The following is a 5,808-nucleotide window of genomic DNA, read 5'->3' on the forward strand; positions in this document are numbered from 1 at the left end:
AGCCAAACATAGCCATTGGGAACTGCTATATCGCCTTATTATCTCTGACTGATTGTCCAGCTGGCAGATCCGAGCTACGTGCTCACAGACAAAAGGTTATACTCAGAGGGACACCACAGACACCAGGAAGACTGGCGGCAGGGTTTAGACCTCTGACATGGTGACATCTCTGGGCTCTGTAACTCAGTGTCACAGAGGGCTGATTTGTTAACCACAATGTCGATGTATTATTATGCAGTGAAATGCAAGATACTTTTTTTATCCAGAAATGAAAAACTACTAAAACTATAAGGCAAGCTGTTGTGTGAATGTGATATTACAGAAAGGGAAGTGGGGACTGCGGTCCAGCCAACCCAGATGGACTAGTTGCCCTCCTCCACGATCACAGATCCTTATATTCACAAATGTGGATGGAGTACGTCCGTGTGCCAGGTACTGTTCTGGATGCTAGGGATAGAGAAGTTGGTAAACAAAGCCCCTGCCCTTTTGGAGTTTATACCTATTGACAGGAAAGGCAAAAGCAAACAGATAAATATATACTATGTCAAGGAGCGATAAGTGCTAAGAAATAAAAATAAAGCAAGGAATGAGACAGAGGGTAAAAATAAAGCAAGGAAGGAGAGAGAGGATAAAAGTACTCAGAAACTGTCTCTCCAAGGAGGGCATATCTGAGCAGAGAAGTGAATGAAGAGGAAATAAGCTATGCAAGCACGTGGTGGAAAGGTCAGCCCAGCAGAGGGAAGAGTTATGCAAAGGCCCTGGGGAAGCACGGTTGGTGTGCTCACAAGACTGGGCTTTGTTTCTTAACAAACATATTGTACCAGACTTGGTACACCCCACTGAGTGCTGCCACCCTCAAAGTAAGCAGAATACACTCCATATAACAAGGTTGCGTTTTGCAACTGTAACTTACATCTTCAGATGGCCATTCACATCCCCTTCCTCTCAAACTCCCACTGAAATGACCAGAGGGCATAAAAATTAGCAAAGAACAGAGTGCTGGGAAATAGCCAAGCGGACCATCAGCAGGCCAGAAACTTTGGGAGCACTGTGGAGAGGTGTGGGGCAGATGGGGCAAGACCGACGGAAAAACAAATCCGGGCTGAGGGACCGTGAGTCAGCACCTGCAGAGCGAAGCCTGGTTGAGAAGCAGGAGCCCTTCCCCAACACAGCCCCGCAAAGTCCTCCAGCTCAGAGCTGCCCGGGACAAGACGGTGCCAAAGGGACATTTGGCGGGGGATAGACAGAAACACTGCTGTGATTGTACGGGCGCCGGGTCCACACCGTCAGCTTCACGCAGGGCCCACAGCTCGCCGGGCGAGGGAGGATTTGCTGGACAGAATACCAACATCGATGGGGGACCAGCGAGCCAGAGTATGCGGTCCCCAAGGGGGAGCCGTGTGCGTTACACCGTGCACAGGAGGGAAAGGTGATGATAATGTCTTTGCTTCCGTGAGTTAAGACCTTCCGGATTTCCCACCACTAGCAACATCCGGACACCTCCCAAGGGGCGGGGTGGATGTTGGGAAGTGGGGGAGGGGGGCGGGCGCTGGGAAGGGATGAACCAGGTTTTGCAAACTCCCTTCCTTTGCTACCTGCAAGCTTTCTCAGATGAAGGGGTCTCACCCCCAGAGCGTCCCCCTGCCAGCACCCGCTCCCGAGGAGGAGCCCTAAGGGATGTCCCCTGCAGTCCCCTCCTCTTCCCTCACCACACCCAGGACTGGCCTGTCTGTCTCCCTTAACGGGGGAATTCGCCTTTGCCCTGCTAGGAGGGGTCATGCTATTCTTGCCTGCCGGTTGTGTTTTCAATTTATATTTTCCCAGTATTTTCCTTTTACTTTCCTAACATACACTGGATTCATTAAGTTTTCCTTTATTCTTTTCTGTACTTTTCTTTGAAGTTCTACATTCTGTTTCTATTCCACTAGCTTTACTTCAATTTTTAACTCAACCCGCATTTTTCTAGCAACATCAATAATTGAATAGTGTTTATAACCTCTCTCTTCTACTCAAACAAGATGAGATGTTCACAACTGCTTATACTCCCTCATCTTCTTTTTAAAGTTTATTTATTTATTTTGAGAGAAAAGAAAATGGGGGAGGGGGAGAGAGAGAGAGAGAGGGAGAGAGAAGCAAGCTCCACACTGTCAGCACAGAGCCCAAGGCCTGGTTCAAACTCATGAACCATGAGATCGTGAGGGGAACCCAAATCAAGAGTCAGAAGCTCAACCGACTGAGCCACCCGGGCACCCCTACGTCCTCCTGGTCTTACTGGCCCCTGGCCCTTAAGCTTTGTTGAAATCATGTGGACTTTTAGTTTTAATATTATAAATATTATTGGTAGGCCTTTTCTGTACTGTTTTTTCCTTTATTTCTAATAGACTTTTTTTTAAGTTTATTTTATTTTGAGAGAGAGAGCGCGCATGAGCAGGAGAGGGGCAGAGAGAGAGAGAGAGAGAGAGAGAGAGAGAGAGAGAATCCCAAGCAGGCTCCATGCTGTTAGTGTGGAGCCTGACGTGGGGCTCAATCTCATGAACTGTGAGATCGTGACCTGAACTGAGATCAAGAGTCACACACTCAAACTGACTGAGGCACCCAGGTGCCCCAAATAGACTTTATTTTTTTAGAGCAGTTTCAGTGTCACAGGAAAATTGAGGGTTACGTTCAGAGAGTTCCCATATGCCCCCTGCCCCCACACATACGCAGCCTCCCCCATCATCAGCGTAACCCACCAGAGTGGGGCATTTGTGACAACGGATGGACCCACATTGACGCATTATTAGTTTACCTCAAGGTCACCCGTGGTATATTGTGCTCTGTGGGTCTGGACAAACGTATAATGACATGAATCCACCACTGCAGTGTCCTTAGAGTAGTTTCGCTGCCTAAATATCCTCTGTGCTCTGCCTGTTCATCCCTTCTGACACCGTGCCAACCTCCGGCAACTACCGATCCTTCACTCTCTCCATAGTCTGCCTTTCCCAGAATGTGATATAGTGGGAATGATAAGGTAGGTAGACTTTTCAGATGGCTTCCTTCACTTGGGAACATGCATGTTCAGTTTCTTCTGTGTCTTCTCATGGCTCGATAGGTCATTTCTCTTTAGCACTGCATAATATTACACTGTGTGGATGCACCACAGTTTATTTACCCGTTCACCTACTGAAAGTCCGAGGAGAGTGTGTGCACAGCCACATGAGGGCCCTCCTCTGGGTTGCACACTTTTGTCTGCCTCACGTGGCAGAAAAACATAGAAAGCTGAGTGGGGTCTCCTTACAAGGGCACTAATCCCATCCATGAGTGCTCCCCGTGGCCCCACCTGCTGATCCCATCCCCCTTGGGCATTGGGGTTCCCATATATGAATCTGGGGAGACACAAATATTCAGACTACAACAGTGTTAAACCTCACAACTACATTAACAGCTATTATTTAAATGTAACGTCAAGTATTAATAGTTTCACTGGTCACGGTAGCATTTCTTTCCCTTTGGTGAGTTTATTCACTTAATCCACAAATACTGAATGCCTCAGACACACGCTACATGGAGATCTAGTGATAACAAGGGGACAATGTCTCTGTCTTTCGTAGATCTTACATGCCAGCGAGAGCCTTAAATTATTTCGAGTTTGGCTGGAGTATAGCCTTAAGTAAGTTTGCTTTTTCAGTTGTTCTTCCCGGCACAGTCCTCCGCTGGAAGGAAGCAAGGTTCTTTTGAGCTGCAGGTCTTGGTTCAAAGGCCACCTTCTCAGCGAGCACATCCACACCACTGAAACCTGCACACCACTCCCTGCATCACCCCCTGTTGTCCTCTCCTGCACGACGCATCTGACACACAAAATATCTTATTTCAGCTGAGGCAGCATGAATTTCAGGGCACACTATATGTTGTGTGCCATTAAGACTTGCCAGTGAGTCATGGCCTTAACGTGAGGTCGAAACTCTCAAGTTTCCTTTAGCAATTTAGAGGTTTTACGAGACTTTTCCTGCCTTTGGTTGAATTCCTTGGCATGTGACAGTCCATCCTTCTGCAAATATAGCTCACTAATAAGATGGGACACAGCTTCTTCCACTTGGGGGTACCCCCCACTTTCTTACTGTGTCAAAACACTGCTGGTTGTTTATTAGAAAATATGGAATTGTGATCATTCTCCAAGAATGAGTGTTTGCTTCTTGGTGTTCACACCTTTCTGGGTGCATGATAACATTTTGTTTTAATGCACAATTATCATAGAATCTTTTTTGAAGACATTTTATGTTACTTTATTTATTTTATACTTTTATTTTATCTTTATAATGTTTTATTTTTTGAGAGAGAGCGCAAGCAAGGGAGGGGCAGAGAAAGAGGGGAGATCCAAAGTAGGCTCCATGCTGACAGGCTGACAGCAGCGAGCCCGACATGGGGCTCGAACCCACAAACCGTGAGATCATGACCTGAGCTGAAGTCAGACGCTTAACTGACTGACCGGGCCACCCAGGTGCCCCTGAAGACATTTTAATGTCTTTGTTTGTTTGTTTGTTTGTTTGTTTATTGAGAGAGAGAGACAGAGTACAAGTGTGGGAGGAGGAGAGAGAGACAAAGACACAGAATCCGAAGCAGGCTCCAGGCTCTGAGCTGTCAGCACAGAGCCCGACGTGGGGCTCGAACCCATGAATGGTGAAATCATGACCTGAGCTGAAGTCTGATGCTTAACCAACTGAGCCACCCAGGTGACCCCCTGAAGACATTTTAAATGGTGCATTAAGTCCTACACATACAAACAACATGCACACCTGAACTGAAGTAGCAACCATATGAACAGCTATCCACGGGCTTGCACATTCACAGGCAATGACAAATACATAAAGGGAGAGCTGCCTGGCCGACAGAAATTCCAGCGTACCAGTGATTGTAGAAGGCATCTCAACTTCAGAACTGCTTAAGGGAAACTCTGTATTTCCCAGAATCAACAATAACAAAGTACGGGAATTTACTCGCTTTGTCTATTACACGCTCCCTCTGCTAGTTTGCAAGCTCCATAAAGACAAAGAATTTGTCTGTCTACAGATATGTCAATACCTGTGCTGCTCCACAGAGCCCATGGGACCAAGATCCAATTGCATCAGTGAGTAAAGTTCCTAGAGTATGCAGCCAGTGAGCCTTCTTCCCTCCCTCTCTGATCAGAACCTGGCCCAGAGCAGACACTCAAATGTTTGTGAAGCGAATGCAGAAATGAAGCAGGATTTGAGTCTAGATCTTCGTACTTGGAAAACTATGACCTCCCACAGCCTCCGGGCTGCCCAGCACTTCACTCAGGCGTGAAATGCCCTCGCATGGTCACATTCACTGCGGCGTGCTCCCTGAACCTCTAGCTGGCTTGAAGCCATTTTCCAATAAAAGGGGAAGCTGTGACTGGCACATGTCATGCAAAAGATGACAGGTGATTTTCTAGGCTGAGGTGGCGTTTTTATCAAATGCTTGTAGAATCAAGATTCAGAAGATTTGGCCACAACATTCTTGTCTTTATGAATCAAAACAGGAGCATGAAATGGGGCGCCTGGGTGGCTAGGTCGGTTGGGCGTCCGACTTGGGATCAGGTCATGATCTCGCAGTTCATGAGTTCAAGCCCCTCATAGGGCTTCATGCTGGCAGCTCAGAGCCTGGAGCCTGTTTTGGATTCTGTGTCTCCCTCTCTCTCTGCCCCTTCCCTGCTTGTACTATCTCTCTCTCTCTCTCTCTCGCTCTCTCTCTCTCTCTCTCTCTCTCTCTCAGAAATAAACATTAAAAAAAATTAAAAAACAAAAAGCAAGAGCATGAGAGAAGGAAGGA

This window comes from Panthera uncia, chromosome B4 (genome assembly GCF_023721935.1).
Source record: "Panthera uncia isolate 11264 chromosome B4, Puncia_PCG_1.0, whole genome shotgun sequence".
In the NCBI taxonomy this organism is placed as follows: Eukaryota; Metazoa; Chordata; class Mammalia; order Carnivora; family Felidae; genus Panthera; species Panthera uncia.